Here is a 23,587-nt window from a genome sequence, read left to right on the forward strand (position 1 = left end):
ATGAGCTGCTTGTTTCTCTGTTACAGATTTGTGCTGAGCTTTCTTTTATATACAGTACCTCTACACCCTGACAGTTAGTACCTGTTTGCTTTTGTGTGCAAAGCAGAGTGATACACTTGGACAAGGCTAACTCAGGGGTATACTGAATCTCTATCCATAGTTTCACAAGACTTAAAGTGGGACTTGAAAGATATACTGTTTCCCTACCAATCTGTATTAGTGCAATGTGTAGACAATGTGTTTATAGAATCAGACACACTGCAGGATTGCCAACAGGATACTGGTTTCCTGTTAACAAAGTTAGCAAAAAAGGGACATAAGGTGTCAAGAGAAAAATTACAGCTTTAGTCACCAAAGGTGAAATATCTGGGTCATGTAATATCCCAAGGAAATAGACAAATAATGTCTATTACCTTCACATGTCAAGACAGTAACTAACACTCCAAGGCCATTCACCCACAAACAGCTTGGATCTTAGGCATAGTACGATATTGTAGGCAGTGAATTTCAAATTATGTAGAGCTAGCAAAGCCACTGACAAACCTGCTAGAACAAAACACATCAGAACTCTTGCTGTGAGGAAATAGTGAGAAAAAATAATTTATTCTGTTAAAGCAAGCTTTAACAAAGGCTTTGGCTTTAGGTTTACTAGATTACAAAAAAATCTGACATTTCTGCAATAATAAAAAGTGAATTTGCAGCAAAAAATGCTTATACAAAAGCATATAAAGAATCACAAACCTGTCGTGTATTGCAGTGTGTTATTGGATCCAGTGGCAAAAGGATTGCCGCCTTGCCTAAGAGCAGTTGCTGCAGCTGCCCTGATGGGAGAGCAGGCTCCTCCAGTTGTCCTGAGAAATGAACTTATAAATGCAGTCCCCCATGCAGTGGCTGTCCTTTTACTAAGAACAAAAATGCAGCATTTCTGTCTTTTAAGGTTGACAAAATATGAGCTGCTGCTGATTTCAGACTTAACTGTCAGAATTGTTTGGTGTCCAGTTTTGAACCCTGCATATCTGCTACCAACTGCAGAGGATGCATGATCACATTATTGTTATTAACTATTTTTCTCCTAAAAAGAGTTAACATGTTCTGAAATGCTGAATTAGAGCTCTTTGTAAATGGATCCTGTGTCAGAAAATGAAAAACAATGCTTGGCTGCTAAAACTGCTGTATCTACGGAAAATGCTGTGATAATACAAAAAAAGAATTTAAGGGGTTACTTCAGCTCTAGTGGGCAAATTAGTTAACATTTATACAGACAGTAGATATGCATTTGAAGTGATGTGTGATATTGAAAAATGATGTTGACAACATGGGTTTTTGATATCGGCAGGCACAAAAATTAAAAATGGATGTATGTTCCAGGTGAATGTAGTAAAAGTACAAGCACAGAGTAAAGGAAGTGACATGGTGTCAAAGGCTAATAATTTGGCTGATAGCACAGCAAAGCAAATTGCTGGGTTTAATAGTCTTCTGATTTATGTGATGATGGTATCTGAACCACCTTGTAACCCTGTATTTAATTTTGATACAGAAATTACTCTGCAGGATGAGGCATTAGAAAATGAGAAAGAAAAATGGATCAAATCAGGATGCATAAAGTCCAATGATTTGGTAGTATGACATCCTAACGATACATCATGGCATCTCAGTCAGTATTGTTTTAGTTGGTAAGAGCATATCATTCATCCAACTATATCAAAAAATAGTTTAACAAATTTAATAAATTGTGACTGATTTGTTCCATCTTCTTATTCCCTAGTTAGCATTATGTACAAAACTTGGAAATGTGTCTGTCTTATAATGCGTCACTTTTTGTGAACCTTCAGCTGGATTGTCTGCATTATTTTCAGCACACGGGCAAAAAACATGCATGCAGACACTGTTGCCAAAAATTGTTGAGAGAGTTTTATATCATGGTTTGGGGTACCTCACACTATGAATTCTAACAGGGGCACACATTTCACTGTTGAAATTGCGTCAGGATTTTAAGGTGAATATGCAACTCCACTGGCCTCATCACCCACAGTCATCTGGTTTATTTGAGTGCATTAACAGAACCATTAAGATAAGGCTAAAAAGAAAAACATGGAAGAGACTGGTCTAAAGTGGACTGATGCACTGGCTTTGGTTCTCATGAGTGTAAGAGAACCACTAAATGTGAAGAGAAAACTCAATCCTCATGAAAGTTTTATGGACTGTCCTATGAAAATACCATCTGCTCCACCTGCTAATAATATAGAGTTTACATTAATTAATGATGCATTGTTAAATTACCCTTCAAAACTTGTTTCTGTCTTACAGACATTGTACCAAGCAACTCATAAAGTCTTTCCCCAAGCCTTCACCTCAACCCTGCCATAATCTGCAGCCTGGGGATTGGGTTTTTGTTAAAGTGCTCCAAAAAATATCTTCCCTGAAGTACTTCTTACAACTTAATGCTGCTGTTTAGTGTGCTGGTTTATCAGCTTAAATCCATGCTTGAAACAAACACCAGGCCGTGGAAATTACTCAGTAAAACACCATATTGCAGTAAATAGGTAATAGAAACACTGCAAGTTGTAAAATTATTCTTCCAAATCAAATCTGATATGATCATCAGATCTGATGATTTTTCTTCATGATGTAGAGATGAAAGTTCTAATTTTTTGTGTTAATAAATTTGTGGTTATATTTGAAAGAATAATTTTACGGCTTGCAGTGTTTCTATTAGCTGTTTACTGCAATTTGGTGTTTTATTGAGGCATTTCCACAATCTGGTGTTTGTTTCAACAGTTTGAGTTTTTTTCAGCATCTTTTGGTGCTGTATCTCACTTGTTTAAATCCATGCTTCCCATTGCAAAAACACCTGCCTAGTATTCATGGAGAAAAAGAATAATACCCTGCCTGCTCCTGTTGATGTAATTCCTGATGGTCCTGACTCCTCTTCCACCCGAAAAAAAACTCTTTCTATAAGTACTACATCGATATACCACAAATCTTAATATTAGCAATTGTTGGGTCAGTGTACTTGTGCACGAACACTCCAGAGCAGGCATTCCTGTGATTCTGGTTCCAGCACTTCAAACAAATTTTAAACAAAAGTTGTTTGAGAAAAAAAAAACTTCCATAATGGTTTCATCTTTTTCAAATAAGGTCTAATTTCTAGCTACCCCAGAAAATGTATGCTATGCAAGTAAGGTGACAGTTTATGTAGGCCACATCAAATGTAATGTGACTTGACATGAACATGTTTTAAATAAACTCAAACTAAAATCGTATAGCTGGGGGCAAGGTATGAGAATGCTGAATAATCATTATTTCATTTGAGAAGATTATGCTTATCCCTGACTCCCTTTAACTAAGTCAGATGCATGAAATATCTTTGGTCTCTACCAGCTGGCATCTAACACTTACTTTCTTCCTCTCTCATTGTGGTATCTACAAAACTATAGCTAAACAATGCCTTGTCTCATATATTAACTAAATTAACTAATAAAACTGCTCAACATATTTGTATGGCTTGCAGAAAAATGACTGAAATGAGGGATGTGGTATGGCAAAACAGAATGGCCCTTAATATAATATGAACTTCTGACGGGGCGGAGTCTGCAGACTCTTGGATAAGCACTGTTGCTCTTATATTTTTGATTTCCATGATGAACAAAAAAAAATAAGCTGATTACATGGAGAAACTGGCTAAAAATCAAAAATAAAAATAAAACAAAGTGGAAATTATTTGACTGGTTAAATGGTGTTTAAAAATATAAAAACTAATATTCTTCAGCAGCGATTAATTGTTATAGTAATTGCAATTTGTTTATATATCTGATGTTGCTTTTTCATTCCTTCCTCAACAGATGGGTCTCTGATCTGACTTTGTTCACTTCTAAAGACTTGGATCCATAACTTGAGCTCCTCCCCTTACCTATAACCCTTTTTTCTAGTTAGAATTACCCCAGATCTCATTTGGTGCTTCATGAAATGGACATGGTCTCTGTAGATCAGCATTTGGAATGTTTTTTGGATAAGTGCTATCTTTATCACTTTTTATAGTTACACTTTTTTTCTGGTTCTTCCTCCCTTTCTACTTCATTTATATATATATATATATATATATATATATATATATATATATATGTATAATATATATATAATATATATATATATATATATATATATATATGCACACACACACACGCACGCACGCACGCACACACACACACACACACACACATATATATATATGTAAAGATTTGTTCTGGTGTATTTTTCTTTTTTGACATAGACCTTCCTATACCTGAATATTTTCCCTTCTACCTACCTGTGTACAGGTACCTCTCCATATTACCATTGTTGGTAATTACATCTGTTTACCATTGTTGGTAATATTTCTGCCTCTCTATTTCTTCTACATTCCCCTTTCATTTTCTTTTGCTAGGTAAATACAATGTCAGATAAGCTGACCAGGTTGAAAAAAAATGCACCTCCTGTAGACTCAAGATACCCAACTCTAATGCCCACCAGGAGTGTGTATATAGAACGGGGTCTGCTTACTTAGACACTGAATGTGAAATATGTGCAGGTTTCAACCACTGTGCCCTGGTTGAATGCAGCAACTAGTTTGGTATTGAAGGGTCTTTTACCATCAACCTCTTCAACTTCTGCTTCTGTTTCTGCTGGAGCTCCCCTTTCCAAAATGTTTCCAGAGAAGGCTAAAGGGGATTCATCTATCAAGGGAAAAGAAAGCAGGAAATGATCCCCTGATCACTCTCTCTCTCTAGCAAGGTTGTTTTTGCAATTCCTGGGATCTTTGGCAGCTTCTCTAACTAATACCCCTAGCAAGATATTACACAAGAATACTATAATGGATGCTTGCAGTGGAATGGTCTATCAGATGACACCCTCTCTCTCCTCCAATATGTGTTACAAGAATCTGCAAAGAACACTTCACATGGTGGATCACTGCAAGAGAAGTTTCTCAGGGCCCCCTTTTATACTTTCACCACCCACAGCCACAGTGACTATGGATGCCTCCCAATTAGGGTGTAGGGCATTACTTGGGAAGGATAGTTCATGGCACTTGGTCCCAGTTTGAGGCCAATCTTCACATCAATGTCCTAGAAATGTGAGCAGTCCTATTAACGTTGCAGGCATTCCAATATGCTCTTTCTCCAGGGATGATTGTCATTCAAACAATCAATATGTCTGTTGTATGGTACATCAACAAGCAGGTGGCAACCACGTCTTACCCCCTATGTTGAGAAATGATGAGAGTTTGGCAATGGGCAATTTCTTTCAGCCACTGTCTTCTGGCGCTGCATATTCCGGAGAAGTCCAATGTTCTAGCAGACAAATTCAGCAGGTCCAGCTTACTCCTTCATGAGTGATCTGTCAAAACTGTAGTGGTGGAATCATTTTTCCGTCAGTGGGGCCAACCATGCTGTGACCTCTTTGCTCCTCCTGTCAGCTCCAAGTGCATTAGGTATTTTGCTCTAATCCCTTCAGAGGGGGAGTCAGTGAGAGACTCTCTAGTCCATGATTGGTCCCTCAGGCTCCTGTATGCTTTTCCTCCTACTTCACTAATCCCCAAATTTCTGCAGAACGCATCTTACCACAAGTGCAAAGTAATCCTCATTGCTCCTTTCTGGCCTCGATAAGTATGGGTCCCCTTTCTGTGGCCTCATCTTATGATCCTACTTGGGTGTTGGATCCAAACCAGGATCTTCTCTCACCTGTCAGTAATAATTCACCCAGACATTCAGACCTTCAAACTGAACACATAGTTTCTCCACTTCCAATGATATGTAGAAAGTCCAGGTTTTCATCTCCAGTCAGACATATTCTCATATCTTCTAAAATAATTTTATGAAAAAGGTGTATAAGAGTAAATTTTTATTTTTATTTTTTTTTATTTAACATTTGTTGACCAGGAAAGTCCAACTAGGTTCCACAGAGCCTGTTTTCAGTGGAGGCCCGGGCAGAAATGCTCCAGATGCATGTCTTTGAAATGTGGGAGGAAACCGGAGTACCCGGAGGAAACCCATGCGAACACAGGGAGAATATGCAAACTCCACACAGAAGGCACCCCAGCTGAGAATCGAACCAGAGAACCTCTTGCTGTGAGGCGACAACGTTAACCGCTGCACCACTGTGCCGCCCAAATGGAAAATATTCTGTCATTGGGATGTCCAGAGACAAATAGATTGCTTTTCAGCACCCATTTCAGCTATTCTAGATTTGCTGGCTTCCATATTTAACAATGGTGCTAGTTATTCTATCATAAAGATTCAACTTGTAGCTATCTCCAGTTTTCATGTAGGACGTAACCAGTCATCGTTGGCCTCATCTAGATCATGTAAATCCTTTCTTAAAGGCATCAACTTACTCCAACCTACCATCAAGGATGCTACTGCACCCTGGGATCTAAATATACTTTTACAAGTCCTGACTCAACCCAAATTTGAACCAGCTGCCAAGGCAGACTTAAAAGTTTTGTCTGGGAAAACTACTTTTCTGGTCACAATCACATTACTTTTCTGGTCACAATCACATTGATCAGGTGAGTATCAGAAATCCAGGCCCTGTCATCTAAGCCAACATATCTAACTTTTCATAAGGACATCGTGTCATACTGCACTAATCCTTCCTTTGTACCAAAGGTGACTTCAGAAACAACTATGAATTAATCCATTAACCTTTATGATTTCTTTCCAAATTTTTCCAATAAAGGAGAATACATACTGCATATTTTAGATGTACATATGCAACTTTGATTCTATATCCACAGAATGAAAGATTTCAGAAAATCAGACCATCTCTTTATTTCCCTTTCCAAAGCCATATTGGATAAATCTGTTTCAAAGGTGACTTTAGCCAAGTGGCTTACTGATTGCATTTCATTTGTCTATAAGGAAAAAGAACTGACAGTTCCAAGACTTCCTAAAGCTCTTTTCACCAGATCTATAGCCATTTCATCTGGCTTCTGGTGTAGAACTTTCTATAGATGACATTTGTGGAGTTGCCACTTAGTCAAACTCATAGTCCTTCATTGCTCACAACAAATTGGACATCTTATCTAGGAATAGGGCAGCATTTGGATCCGCTGTACTCCGAAATATGCTTCCCTGACGACCACCCTTGGGTTTCTGTAGCTGGGGACTGTGCCCCATCAGTTGAGAAACAGATGAAAAAGACAACATTGGATATAAAAGTTATGTACTCACCATAACTATGCATTCGTGTTGTCTGTTTTCATCCCTGCTCAACCTCCTGTACTCCATCCCCCTTCCTACTTTAAATTTTTTTAATCCCCTAAGTCTCCCAGTTTGACCCGAGGAATAATGTATCGCCTGACTGGTTGAGCTCCAGCTCTTTTCTCCTTTGTTTTCTGCATTATGTAATTATTTCACTGAGGTGTTATTCTAACACCTAATAGCTGTTTTCACACACACTGTAGACTAAAGGGAGGGCAAACTCTAACTGATGCAATTCTGACTGGAAATAAAGATTATGGGTAAGGGAGGGAGCGTGAGCTATGAATCCAAGTCTTTAACAGTGAGCAAAGTCAGAGCAGAGGTCATATCTGAGACCCATTGGTTGAGGAAGGAGGAAAACCGACAACACGGATGTGTAGTCATGGTAAGCACATAAATTTTAGTTTTTAGAATATTCTTTAATGAAAAGCTATTACTGAAGTGTTTTATGACAAAAGCAAAAACAATGTTCATGATTTCCCCAAAACAAGGACACCCTAGAGTATATGTGTTTTGTCACTTGTAATAACACAATTGATAACATTCAAAATACTGCATTATAATCAAAGGTGACATCTAAGGAGTCTCAAAGGGGGGGAATGAAATGGGATTAAAAATATTATTGTGAATGTAAGTTTTTTTTCATTTTTGTAAGACAATGGTAAAATCTACGGAGTGACTGAAAAAACACAATATGTACATGCGTTATATAGGGAGTGGCATCAGAGTTGGCATGCTAAAAGAATCACAATCAAAAATTGTCCAAGCAAGGTATATATAGAGAAGAAGGAAATGAAGAAGTTCACGTATATGACCAGAGAGACGGCACTTGCATTTTCACTGAGTCTTGAAATGTATAATTGTTTGTTCACAATTATTTGTGAATGGAAAATGGGATAAAAGGAATGATTTTAAGAAAAGAAGAGAGGGATTCCCATAGTTTAGGATCAAAACTGTGAAAGCATGGTCTGTGCAGCGAAGCCTAATTTGTGGGGTTTGGAGGAGAAGGCATGAGTGGTTAAGATGTCCAAGGTTGTATATTGGTGCATCTCCGAATAGTCTGGAAGCTAATGGAGGGAAGAAGTCATTTTTGATAAGTTTAAATAGTTGAGAGGCAAGTAGAAAGTCAGCACCATACCTATCAACTGTCCAGATTTTCACAGAATGTCCAGATTTTTGCTTAATATTTTTTGTCTGCTTCTCATAAAATCTGTGTTTTTCTGCCAAATCACTGAAGATTGAAGTCACTAAATAATTACATACATTTGGGTTTCTCACTTGTTTCAGACTTCATGTCCTTCAGAAAATGCATCCCACTATGAATCCAAGTATTCTAGCAGTGTTGTTTATAACAACAATGTTCAAAATCTGTCCCAATTTTTAGGCCTTAGTCCCCCCATTATTTTACACTTTGTCCAGATTTCTTGCACTAAGAGGTTGAGAGGTATGCTCAGCGCATTGTTTCACATGTAGCCCATTAGCTTTTTCTGTGGGTTTGCTATGGTGTTCATTTCTTGGGGACAGAGAGATGAATCTGTAAATGGCATTTGAAATTGACCGAATGGTGGATATATTTCTTTTAGAAGCTGCAACAATTAATGCCAGACAATATTCTACCAGAGTCAATAAGATACCTTTACCTTTGGCATTTCTACAGGGTCTGGATAGAAAAGGGGAGATTGTATTAGCTCAGAATAGGAGAGAGATGATTTCTTTGTGTAAATATTTAGGAAGGGTCCAACCAATCCCCTTAGTATTTGAACAAAACAACCTTTTCAATAGTGTTATTAAGATGATCAAGGATTTTTAAATTCCTTTAGAAATGCTAATCAGCTGTTTTATTCCTTATTATGGGACAAAGAAGTGACAACCATGGTTAAAACATACTATTTCTAGGTGGTTGTCCTCAGCTATTGTTTATACATAAACTCACTATGGTAAATCCGTTCCAGGCAGTATCAAGGCACATTCTACTAGAGCCTTAGCATCTATAAAGGCATATTGGAAAGGGGTGGACTCTCGAGGCATTCTACAGGCAGCAATGTGTTTCTCTGTACATACCTTTACAAAGCATTGTGAACTGAATTCCTTTTACAGGTCTGGGATTTGCTTTGCTAGGATCATTCTCCAGCTGCTCTTGGATCATTATCTTTCCTCCTCCCAGGTTGGATAGGCTTTAGTAATCAACCCATATAGCCAAAAGGCTACTACAGCAGTGAGAATAATAAATATAGCAAAACTGTGTAATTTGCACTTAACTATAACAGTAAAGTTTCAAATTCCTTACTGCTGCAGTAGCTGCAATCACCTGTCACCCTCTTTTGTGTATAGTAAATAGTTGGGATGCAAAGTTTTTTTTACTGTTAGAGCTTACGCATCCTGAACCTCTAACATTATTTCTGTCTTTATGGGCAAGAATTCCTGAAGATTTCTACACTCTGACTGCTGAGTTCCATCTAAGGGGTTGACCAATCAGAAAGAGTGTAGGTGTGGGAGAGAGCCAGAGTTTTGTGAAGCTGCTTGTTGCTGTATCCTGGTCAGTTTATAACCTGTATAGCTGAAGGACTACTAGAGCAGTGAGGAAATCAGACATCTAATTTTACAATAACTGCAACTTACACGATTGTACTTTGTCTTCAGAGTAAAATAAACAAAAGCTATCAAAAAGATTAAAAGACAATGTTGGTGTGATTTCAAACTTAAAAGCAGTATGTGTTCTGTATAAGAGTGACTTTTTCATTCATTGTGTTTGTTGACACAAAAAATGACATTAAAATAGATTTTTTTTTAATTAAAATTCAAGATTCAGCTGCTTCTTTTGTCTTTGAGGATAGGGGCACTGCCCAATGGTGTTTTAAAGATAGTTTGCCAGTAACAATTCTGTAAATTTTCATGAATAATGTTGAACTATTTTGGAGATATAGGTTTTTAAATACAAAGAGCAAAAACTGCCAGTATTCTGGGGGCTAGATCTGAAAATGCTCAGAATTTAAGGGATTAAATCTATGTTCTGACTGAAAAAAATGCAAATCAGAATGTCACATGGCAAATGTTCTGTCTGACATCATTTTAAAACAAAAACATGCATACATACACACAGAAAAATGTGGGTAAACAGATAAAACACACATGCATTTACAGACACTGGGGCAAACTCGAGCACACACACACACACACACACACACACACACACACACACACACACACACACACACACACACACACACATTTATGCAGATATGAAGTTATATACTAATATTCATTGACTATTATAAAATAAATGGTCATTATTCAAAAATGTGCACTCTTATTGGACGACTTAATCAGCGTGCCCATTGTAAATCCAACATAACTTAATAGGAGCAAGTCTGACAGTTCCACAATAGCTTAGCAGCTGGACTCCTCATACATAGACTTTTGCAGAACATCCTTTTTTCATCGTATTTTTTTTATCTTTCTGTTCTTATTTTCTAGCAAATAACTGGCAGTTACAGTCCCTAAATAAAGCTATAAAAGTTCCTTATTTATTATAATTCAGAAAAGAGATGTAGATGCAAAACATGTTGTTAAATGAAGTGCTAAACTAAATTTTTTATAGATGTTTCTCTATCCACCTTTATTGCTCCTTCCCCCATATATTTTAGCCAATAAGATGAAACGTACAATGTTGCTTAATATAATATTCAAAAGCAACCACACTGATTTTTAAGAGCAATCAGTGTGTTCTTTGTAATTAGCTTGTTCCCCACAAGATGTTCAGTTAACTCAATTTTACCATGCTGGAAAGCAGAGAATTTAACTATAAAACCTCCCTGCTAGTAATGTATAAAAAAATAACTCATGGATTTCATTAACAGGAATGTCCCTACAAGCAGCTCCATGGCATACCTCAGAACATCTAATATTTGGAAGTGGATGTACCTGTTATTATTTAGCTACTTTATTTCTCAATGATTTTCCAGACAAATGAGAGCCTCTGTGAACAACCCCAAAGTATTAGGCAAACATCTGGTCATTCTGCAAAAAAATAGACAGCTGAAAAAGTATAGGGACCATGCAGACTCCTCAATAACTTGAAAAAAGACAACAATGTACTGTGCAGTTAAGTACACAGAGTTAGAACATGTGCAGTACATATACTGGGTGCCCCAGGCTCTCAAAAGCCACTGGAAGAGCAAAAAAGTCCATTTATACAATGACATTATTTAGAAAAAGTAAGAGTTTTTCTTAAATAGCGTAATTCTATAATTGCAAAAAATTCCCTCTTGTGTTTGTGGGTATCACAGGATTTATCAGAGAATACAAAAGAGGCAACATCACAGCAGATGTCAATATATATATATATATATATATATATATATATATACACACACACACACACACACACACATAGATTTAATGAATCCAATAGTACAGAAGAGTGAGCACTTTCATGTTATAAAAACGTTTCATCAGACTTTCATGCACATACATTCTCCATTTAATTTAAATAGTAGCCTCATTTCATCAACATCCAATCACTTAATAAAATGAATTATAACATCACACTCAGCAAATAACTCTGTATAATCATAAAAACTTATTTCAATTCTATATAATTCAATCACATTTTATATAAGAAACATTTATATATTTTATAACAAACAATAAATAAAAATAATCAAAGTGCTTAATGTGCATATGACCTAGCTGCTAGGAATGGTCCCCTAGGTCATATGCACATTAAGCACTTTGATTATTTTTTATTTATTGTTTATTATAAAATGTTTTTTATATAAAATGTAATTAAATTACTATAAAGTATGTTTTTTATATAAATGTTTCTTATATAAAATGTAATTGAATTATATAGAATTAAGATAGGTTTTATGATTATACAGTTATTTGCTGAGTGTGATGTCATAATTAATTTTATTAAGTGATTGGATGTTGATGAAATGAGGCTACTGTTTAAATTAAATGGAGAATGTATGTGCATGAAAGTCTGATGAAACATTTTTATAACGTGAAAGCGCTCACTGTTTTGCACTATTGGATTTATTAAATCTACGTATACATATTGACATCTGCTGCGGTGTTGCCTATTTTGTATTCTCTGGATTTTCATATTGTTTTCTGAGAGGCACCTTGTCCAGGACTGCTTTGTTTTTACTTTCTATCACAGGATTTAGTCACGGTTGGATTTGTTTAATCTTGAGGGCGAAAGCACACTGACCATGGGTAAATTCTATGATGCCCCTACCCACTCATGGATTATTGCTAAATTATCTAACCATCTCAAAATTGTTATATCACAGGGAAGTAAAATTGTGAGGAAACAGTATCAGAAGTGGGGAGATCAGAATGTTTTTATGTCAGGACTGGTTTCAGTATTCAGTAATGTCATATAGTACTTTAGCATTCTAATAAAATGTTTAATTGTATAGCTGCTTTTCACGCTTCAGTTTATGCAATTTAGCTGTAGTTCTGCGAGTCATTTACTTAAACATATTGCTTCTGATAAGGCAAGCAGACAATATTTTAATGCAGATATATAAGATGGTGGAGTAACACTATAGGTTGAATATTTAGACATGCAAATAATAGCTGTTTGTTGCCATCTGTAAGGTTAAACTGTTTGCTTTGAATAACAGAATTTAGCAGCTGCCCTTGTTTTATTTAGGAGATTTGTAGGTTACTTTTAAAAGTTGCAGGATTTTAGACTTCTTTGCGGCTAGTCATGGTTTGGAGCATTATATAGCATGTTTATTGTGAAATATGTATGTATGTGTGTTTTATTGAGTATTGCCATGGTTATAGTATGAGGAAGAGTTCAGTGAGTGTTCATTTTTTTGGGGGGTTGATTTTTTTATTGCTTCTGCCTCCATTCTTGATTTTGAATTATTGATATAGTCCTATATGTGTTGTGCCATAGTGGATGTTATAGGCTTACTACAATGCTGTCTTTCCTATACAAATGATGCTTAATATGCTGTAATGCTGTTAAATATGCTCTTTCAGTTGGTATTGTATATACCATGTATTATGATATAAAAGGGAATCCTGTCAATTGACCAACATTAAATAACTCTAATGTAAATCTGGCAAAAACAAGCTTGTCAAAAGCACTTCCATCAAACTTTACACTAAATTATTATTTTTTTGTAGGAGGACAGCAACCTTCCCATTCCCACCCATGTAGCCCCCATGTTGGGGACATGCCATACACCGCTCAAACTTAAATCAACATACTCTAAAGTGGCACAACAGTGGAGAAAAGGGGAAACTCCATTATTACTGAAAGTTGCTGTGGAGATATTTCTTTGCACAGCCAGCATTCACAGAACCTGCTATCAGTCATTTGGCAGGTTGCTGGCTAAAGTATATGGCCTATATATACACCAGGCATCATGGTAAAGCATTCAACAGCAGAGACTGATTAGTAAAACCTGTTGTGATGAAGTTAAAAGCAAGAGCTTTGGCCCAGGGTGGCAGAGACATTTGCCTCTCATTGAGTGGGAGTTGTATGGTTAACAGTAGAGACTTTTAGAAAATATCAACCAGACAAAAAGCTGAATGGAAGAAACCTTGGTGTAATAGGAGGTTACCAGTGGATATACTGGGTGGATTACCAGAACCTTGCTTGTGGAATCCCGGAAACTTATTTTGGATGTGTTTGTGCTTTAAGAAGAAAGGGGAGAAGCCTAAGCTTGAAGAAAACTAATGAAGAAGAGCAACATAGCTGTAAGATTTTGCTTTTTATTTTTAATGACTTGTCCAAAGAAAAAGTGGGCTTTTTTTGTTTTAGCTCCAAGTATATAATGTGTGTGAAAACTGAAGTACTGCTTCCAGTGTGTGTGCGTGTGTGTTGGTGTGTGTGTTTTACATACTACAATGGTGGCACTTGGTAGGCAGAGTTTAGTCAATATATCAAACTCCACTTTTTTTCCTACTTTGCCAAGTGCATAAATATTTGCTCTTAATTTCCCACTTAAAAGTGAGATAGACCAAGACATATTTTCATTCATTAGCAGACCAAGACTTATTTTCATTTCGTTAACAAATTGTCACCTTTTCATAATCAAAATGTTGAAGTTCATGGATGTTGTGGTACAGGATAGCACAAACATGAGTCAGAACATGTTGGCCTTTCAGGAGAACTGTGAGAAAACCACTAAGCATTTGGCCAAACTTCAGAAGCATACAATGATAACATACAATGATAACATTTGTGCTGTCCACTTCCAAAAACACCCCACAATTAAAGAAACTCAGAAAGGAATGAGAGCTAAGTTACCCAGGAGAATTAGACTCATACTGATTGAGCCAGCATGTCTTCTCAACTTCCAGGTGGAACACTCAAAGGGGAAAGTTTGACATAATGGTTAAGGTCTTTACCGCACATCTGCACATAGGCATAGAAGTTACAGACTTGTTTTGGACTTGTTTGGGAAAAAATGAAACAGCTAGCTTGGCCTGGTGAGTCTCTTGAAACATCTCATAACTGGGTGTTTAACAAAAGTAAAATAGTAAGAGCTTAAGTGTCTGATCTAAAACATGTTTAAAGTTATAGCTAGAACCAGAACTGAATAGAGGAAAGTCAACAGCTATTTTAGCTATTGACTAATTCAAAAGTGCACTCCCAAGTAATTTACATATATGATTTTTCAGAGTGACCTTATAAGTACTGGCAAGTTATTTTTTGCTAATTGAAAGACTGACACCTAAATAAATTTTGTTTAAAAGTCAGCAGCCTTAACATGCAACTTGAAATGTGTAGATATCTACAAAGACCCAGAAAATGTTAGCAACTGAAACAGTATGCTTTAAATGTGGGAAAAGAGAACACATTGCTAAAAATGTTTAACCTGTAATGTATTTAACAAAATGTGATTTTTACCCAAACTGCTAGAAACCTAATTGGAAACATTGTGCATATCAAAAATGCCATTTCTAAGCAATTTATTGATAATGAAACTGCACCTATGGAATGTGATAAAATGACTTCTAGAGCAACAGAATCAGCATATTGTCTCTTTGCCTCTAGAAGTTAGCTAAATATACAGTATTGTTGGGTGGGAAGGAATTGAAGGGATTACTTGCTTCCAGGAGAATTGTCACACTTATTAATGAACCTTATGTCTGCAAGCATAAAACAACTATGAAAAGAGAAAGGTGGATATAACATTTAATGTTCATCATATTGATCACTGCTGCAGGCTGCCACGGTGGTGCATCAGTTAGCGTCGTCACCTCACAGCAACAGGTTCGATCCTCAGCTAGGGTGCCTTCTGTGCTGAGTCTGCATGTCCCCCCTGTGGTTGCATAGGTTTCCTCTGGGTGTTCCGGTTTCCTCCCCATCTCAAAGACATGCTGTAGGTGGATTGGACACTCTAAATTGGCCCTAAGGCATGAGTGCATGCATGTGTGTGCTTTCTGTGGAAGGTTGGGTGCTGGGCTGGCAACTTGACACTGTAAAACGTCATTGCCAATCATGAGCGGACAGGTGATCCACTGTGGTGACCCCTAACCAAGAAAAGCCGAAAGAAGAAGAAGATATTGATCACTGCTGCAGTAGCCTTAGTTATATGGGTTTTATCCTACCAAGGATATAACAGCCAGCCAGCTTTCAAGGCTTCAGGGAACCTTTTACACATCCAAACTGTCAGGCAGCTTGAGGTGAGCTGAATAAAAAGCAATGTGGGCACAAAGTCCTTCAGAGCTTTACTGCTGCCAAAGAGTACACTTATCTGAGGCATCCCAGGATCAATGGTTGGCTTGGTGTTATTCCTTTGCTGGGAAGATAAATTCTCTTTGAAGAAATACCTTCCATTTTCTAAATATGGTTTGTGTTTTATCACTCTCCTCTTCAGGAAAGTTATTTTAAAGCTAGGAATGTTGTGTTCTAACAGGCTGTCACAAGGCTATATTGTAGTTTTAAACAAAAAGACACCCTTTTTGGCTGACAGTTTAAAAGTTGTGTAAAGTAACTCAAAACCATTTTTTCTGTAGATAAAGTATTTATATACTTTTTTGAGTTTGGCAAAGTGCTTTTTTACTGTGTTTTTTTCTCTGAAAAAGTAACTTTTAAAGGTGTGTAGTGTTTACAAGCATTTCCTGTTCCTCTTCCCCAGGAAAGAGGCATAATTTTCAGCTTTATCATGTCATAAACTACTAGTCCCATGGTTGGTCTTTCTTTCAGCCACAAAAAGAAAAAGGTAAGCAAACAGCCTTTGCCACAACAGCAGGCTAGCAATTTGCCTCAACCACAGGTAGCTAACTCTGCTTTGGCCATTTGTTGTACCTCAGACCATTCCTTCTGGTGTAACACCTACAGCCACTAAGGACCAGGGTTTAGCCTTGTCCTCTGCAGCTGTTGAACTCCCTTTAGTGGGCAAGGAAGACCCATTGTTGTTGGTCCTGGGAAAGGGAGGAGGCAGGAAGGGCTTCCTTGTTGTATTAGAATGTTGTGCCCATGCCTGGGGAAGCTGCTGTTGCCATTAGTAACACAATTGGCCCTGTTTTTTTCCTGTCAAAAAGAAACCGAAAACTAAGCATGTGTCTAATCCTCCTCAAATTTCCTTAGACAGGAGTACTTTACTATGTCTGGCTCAGGGGTTAATTCAGGCTATTGAATCTTCTTGTGAAATAGTTTCTGATAAAAGAAAGAGCTATAACTCTTCTCCTGAAGAGACTCAACATTCTGCATCTGAACAAGAAGATTAAGGAGGATATATAGGGTCTTTCTCCTCAGATTTCAGATTCTACCTGTGAGGGTTTCTCTTTTTCTGAGACTGTTGCTAGAATGTTCCAGTGTTTTCAGTGGGAGAACACTAACATTTCTCACCCCTTCAGAAAATACTATGAGTTGTTATGGAAGGAATTTCCGGAACCTATACCAATTCCTCCTGTTCTGCTGCTTTACAGGATGTCGCTGTAACTGCCTGCACTTTTCCTGATAATCAGCCAACTGCCCCTAAAAGGCAGATAAGATGTATAGAGTTCCTCAAGCTTTTAGCAGTTTATACAATATTACCAAACCTGACCCAACAACTATCACTTTAGTTGATTCCACTTTGATAAGCACTTTGATAATTCCAATCTTTCTGTTTATGATAAGGTTGGGAAAATTATTGCCAAGTATGGGGGAAAAGTGTACATTTCTTCAGCTTTGATTTTCAGCATTTTGAATTATCAGGCTCATACTATACTTTGTTTTGACTAATTGTAAATGTATGGGGAATGTTTTATCTGCTATTTCTTCTTGTGAGTAAAAATCTGCTTTAAATAATTTAGTTTCTTGTATTACACATGTCACTACGCTACTCATTGTTTACAGTGTATGTCTGACTCTTGATACCTTTTCCTGGGATGTCAACTTGACATCACAGTTCAAAGAGCTTTTCTTCTGTAGGAAAAAAAATAGATATATGGGCTATTGCCACTGGTATTGTTTTGAGAAGGTTTGCTTGACTGCATTCTGAAAACCTCCCAGATGATGTGAAAATGAGATTTTAAATTTCCCTTTGGATAAAGATTTAGTTTTTAGCCCCTTTGCTGCAGAAGTGATCAAAAAGTCTGGTGAAAAGGGTAAGCTGATTCAGGGAATCTTTAAGATTTTTCAGCCCTCTCTTTCAAAAGTTTCTAAGGAATTCTCTAACTTCTCATCCAGTTTTGGCAAAAAGCAGAATAAACAGTCTCAACAAAATACAGGTAAACAGAAGTTTATGAAGAGTGGAAATGGGGATTCTAAAAATAACCCTTGAACCTCTCAAAAAACAAGGACAATCCAACAAGTCTGAATGACTATTCAAGAGACCTTGTGACCCCCCCCCCCCCATTTTACCCTGGCTCCTTTTTTTCTTTCAGAAAGTCTGAAACTCCATTTTTCTCTTTGTCAACAGATGGTTTCAGACAAGTAGGTCCTGAAGATCATTCATCGTGGTTACAGATGGCAATGGGATGAAATTCCTCCTTTTCAGGGGGCAATTCCTCCAGATCAGAATCTTGTTTCCACTGGTTCTTCATCACATGCTATCTCAAGGAGTGATAGAACCACTTCCTCCTTTCCAGGGAGGAAAGCTTTTTTTATTCAAGAATGTTCTTAGTACCAGTGAAAGAAAATGCTTGCAGGCCAGTCCTGGATCTTTCTTTCCTAAACCTGTTTGTGATAGTGACCAGATACAAATGTATGTTGCTTCATAACCTGTTACGTCTTTTAAGTGCCCTGGTAACACTAGACTTAAAAGATGCTTGCCATCACGTCCCTGTTCATCCAGACTTCAGACATTTCTTAAGGTTTTGTGTGTCTGGATCACATTATCAGTTCACTACCTTACACTTTGGACTATCCACTACACCAAGAGTGCTCATAAAGTGTCTAGCCCCAGTTATAGCTCATTGCAGGTTCCACATATTTCCAAATTTAGATGACTTTCTTATCTTTGCAGTCTTTGGAATCTCTATCTTGGGTGCAAGATCTCTTACACAAGCTGGGATTCCAAGAGAACATTCAAAAGTCTTTCATGACTCCTTCACACAGAATTGTGTTCCTGGGATGTCAACTTGACATATCAGTTCAAAAAGCTTTCCTTTTGCAGAAAAAAATAGATACATAATTTTATCTGTTTCTAAGGTTTTCCACTCAAATTTTGGTCACCGTGAGGGAATACCTCAGGATTTTGGGTCTCATGGCTTCTATGATTCTCATGATACCCCTGGCAAGAATATACATGAGAAATATACAGTGGTATCTGATGTCTCTTTGGTCCAAGCAGGAACACCCTTTGTACTTTCAAATCCCAGTGCTGGGGCTTGTCAGAAGAGAAAACATTTGGTGGAGACAATGGATACCCTTAACTCCAGCTGTTCTCTTCTCCCTCCCTGTTCAATACAGTCAGTCACAAGAAACATGTCAGACTTTACTTGGGGAACAGTGTCAGGAGAGATAAAAGTGCAGGGTGTGTGGGACACTAAAGACAGATGCAAGCACATAAATATCAAAGAGATGCCTGCCCTGATTGGGGCACTCAACTGTCTGAATCATCTTTTGTCCTCGGCACCACTTCAGGTTGTTACAGATAATACCACAGTTCTGTGGTATATCAACAAGCAAAGAAAAACCAGGTTGTACCCCCTTTGCAGACTAGCCACATTAGCTTGGGATATAGCTTGACAGCATAATCTTACTCTACAGGCATTGTACATTTTGTCATAGCAAAACTGTGCGGCAGACAAGTTGAGCAGGACAAGGCAGTCCCTCAAATGAAAACTAGATCAGGTAGCCTTCCAAGATTTGACCCATTTTGTTCCTCAAGTAGACTTCTTTGTCTCCCCTTGGAACAAACAGCTGCTGTGGTTCTGTTCCTGGACTCCATACAGGAAGACCTTGAAGACAGATGCCTTTTTTCCTTGGGCAGGAATGTTTCTTTCCATCCTTTCCACTAATATACTAGGCACTTTTGAAGATTTAGAAGGAATCCCCCAAAATCATTTTGATGGCTCCCTTCTGGCCAAGGCAACTGTGGTTCTCCATTCTTTTAGTAATAACAAGGGACAATTATCACACACTTCCTCACAAACTGGACTTACTCAAACAATAACAGCGGTGTTTGATACAACCTGTCATCAATCAGCTTCAACTGACTGCCTGGATGATAGTGTCTCTATTCCATTTAGACAATTATTTACTGAGGGCATGCATCAGGTACTAATGGAGGCAAGAAGGCCTGCTACTAGAAAATCGTATATTAGCAAATTATAAAGCTTTTCTAGTTGGTACCAGCAACATAACCAGCACTCAATTCAGGGCAGATGTTCTCTTGTTTTACAGTATTCATGCAAGTTACTATCTTATGGCCTTCTTATTCCTCCTTTCAAGGTTCATTTATTGGCCATTTTAGCATGCCTGCCCATGGATCCTCCTCTTTCAATGCAGTCTTATGCCAAAATATTTTTGAAAGGGGTTTTTCTCAAGAGGCCCCCAAGTAAGCCAGTGGCCCCTTCTTGGAGTCTTAATTTTGTGTTAGAGAAGTTAACAATTGCTCTATTTGAACCAACTAACCTGGTTGACTTAAGGTTCCTAACATGGAAAATAGTTTTACTGATTGCTCTGACCTCTGCCAGAAGAATATCTGAGCTGCAAGATTTTATCATGATCCAGCCCTATCTCATGCTCCACAGGGGCAGGGTTTTGTCTGAGAAATAATCCTTCTTTTATGCCAAAGTGGTATATGAGTTTACTTTAAGCTAACATAACCATCTCCCCATTTTCATTCCTGAACCTAAAAATGAGGGAGAAAGATACCTCATACACTGGAGGACCACAGACAACTTGGGTGCTGTCTTGACAGAATTGTCTTCCAGATTTTCGTATCAGTTATTCTTCTCTTGTGAAGGTAAGAAGAAATAGCAACCTGCTTCAAAACAGACAATTTTCCAAACAGTTGTCTAAACCCATTACTTTTTGTTGTACTCACAATAAGAAAACTATTCCAGGCAGGGTTAAAGTTCACTCTACCGGGGTCTTGTCTTTATCTGTGGCATTTTTTTTTTTGGAAAGGTTTTAATTCTAGAAGTAATCTAGAAGCTGCTACTTGGTCCTCTGTACATACTATTACAAAGCATTACAAGCTTGATTCCTTCTCTAGGTACAAATCAGGCTTTGCTAGGACCATTCTCCAGGGACTCTTGGACTCCTCCTTCCACATCCCAAATGTAGTAAGCTATGGCAATCTACCCCGTATACGTAATGCTATTGCGGCAGTGATCAATGTGATGAGCTTAGTACAGTTGTGTAAGTAAACTTACCATAACAGTAGATGTTTGAATGATCACTACTGCAGTTGCTCCTCTAGCCTTGTTTTTTTTGGTGTTTTTTTTTATGCCAGCACGTGGATATTTATTTTTTGCTAGGGCTCGTCCTCCCACTCTGTGTAGCAGGAAAGCTCTGAAAGGCTTGGTGCTCAAAATTATCTTTTAGTCAGCCCAGCTTCAGCTGCCTGATAATTTGAGAGTGTGGAAGGTGCCCTGAAGCTTTGGAAGCTGGCCGGGTATTATATCCTATATAACCCACTGATCATTCGAACATCTACTGTCATGGTAAGTTTACTTGCATAACTGTACTTTCATGGACAAAAGAGAGAGTATTCCATAACATGTAGAAATTCAGATACTGTTGGGTAAAGTGTTGCATCTGTGGGTTTAGTTCCTAATTAATATATGGTGTTAGAAAAAGTCAAGACTTCTTTCAGTTTAAGGCAGTGTTGAAACTATGTGGGAATTACAGTTTGAAGCTCTGTGGCCTGAATTTACCTTGTGAACCATTAAAGTGGCAGCAGCTGCTGCCTAACACATTACTGAGAGCACACATTTCTGAATATGCTTTTTGTTGAATGGAGAAGGGCAACAGCGACTTGATACACTGTTAAATGTACTCACCCAGTAAAGAAAAGGGATATGTATAGAAACTTCAAGAGGAACTATAATCTGGATTTGGCTAGAAAGAATAGAAACAATATGTGTGTTACCAGCTGTAAAGTTAGTAAAGGAAGTCCATGCAGAAACCAAAATGGAAAAATCCTTAGTGCATGATACACTGTTGTCAGAAGATTCCATCAAGTAAAGTAATAAACAATGCTTGTGCAGAGATGGAGAGAAACCCATCAAATTCACTAAGGGTAGAAAGATTATTTGAATAAAGTCCTAGGTTTCCTTCTGTATAGTTAAAACAGAGGGTTAGTCCCAAACAAGACTCTCAACAGCAGGTATTTTAGAGAATGTGAAGTTACTGAGGTGAAAGGTAAAGGGACTTTCAATACCAAAAGCAGTTGAAAGTTACTGGCTTGAGTTGCCTTTTGTAGAGGAAGAAATAGGATACAAATCCTCTATACCTGTATTCTTAATTGAAGAGGTTATACCCCTAACTTAATTTCAGTTTACTAATGAAAGTGCTCCTGACTTCGGAGCTTTGCAGATAAAATACTAGTAACCACAGCAAATGCTGTAAATAATGCAAATGCCAAAACTCCACAGCAGTGCAGAAAAGAAAGCCAGTAAAGGTCTATAGGTGTTTGGGCCCTTACTGGCTTTCTTTTCTGCACTGCTGTGGAGCTTTGCAGATAAACAATGACATTTTTTAAGAAATGATAATGGGTAGGCAATACATACGCAGGGCCACAGTAAACTTAAGAGTAAAAGGAGAAACAGATGAGCAGTGTGGTCCGATCTCATGTCCATATTTTGAGTTGAAGAATGACTTGCTTTACAGTATCAGAAATAAGAAGAAATACTACACCCATCTGTTAGTTCCATAAAGTTTTAGAACAGTTGTGATGAAACTGATCCATAGTCATATTTTTAGAGGACACATAGGGATGGACAAAACCAAAGCTAGCATTTTAGCTAGGTTTTATTGGCCTGTTACAATGAAAGACATTGAGAATATCTCTGCTGTATATCCAGGGTATCAAATGTGTGCACTGCACCCTGGTTTTAAAGTCTGTTCTTATCTGATCCTATTATTGAGTTTCCATTTGATCAGGCAGCCATTAATCTTTTAGGGCCATTAGTAAAGATTAGCAATGGCTTTCTATACATTCTAGTGATTATTGACTATGCTATCAAGTTTTCTAAAGAAGTACTACTATGAAAAGCCAATGCTAATTTATTTCAAAGTGCTCACAGAGCAGGGAATCCCAGTTCTGTCCTAGGTAATGCATCAACTTTGCCTTTATTTTTTAGTAAAACCATTGTGTTTCAGTATTTCTCTGTACCAGCTTTAAACCAATGGCTTAGTGGAGTATTTTAATAAAACTCAGATGTCTGTGTTAGAGAAGGCCATAGAACTGTTTGGTAAGAACTGAAAGCAGTTATTTTTTACCTCTAGTTTGCTGTAAGAGAGGTGTTCTAGGCTTTAACTGGATTTTCCCCATTTGAGTCGCTATATTGGAAGCTTACCCAGTGCTTGCCGAGCATAGCAAAGAAGACTTGTGAGAAAGAAAAAAAACATTCTAAAAGTATAATAGAACTTGTTTGACAAGCTTGTAAGGTAGGTTAAAACTTGTCTGTAGTTAAGAAACAGGTGTAAAGGACTCTAAATTCAATGTGTATAAGAATGCCAAACTCAGGAAGTTTAAATTAAGAGGCACAGTGGTTGTGTTAGTCCACATTGCTGACAATAAATTCCTAGCATAATGTCGAAGACCCGTTGAGTAGTAGAGAACATGAACAAAATTAACTAAAACATATGTAAGATAAAATGGAAAGAGAAGTACAGGGGATGTATGTCACACAAATGTTTTAAAACTCTGGAGGGAAGGTAAAGTGTCTTTAGATAGGCTTGAGCTGAGCTAAGGGGACAGGGTTGGCAT

The sequence above is a fragment of the Protopterus annectens genome, chromosome 9.part0, assembly GCF_019279795.1.
Source record: "Protopterus annectens isolate FY-2018-M chromosome 9.part0, PAN1.0, whole genome shotgun sequence".
Taxonomy (NCBI): Eukaryota; Metazoa; Chordata; order Ceratodontiformes; family Protopteridae; genus Protopterus; species Protopterus annectens.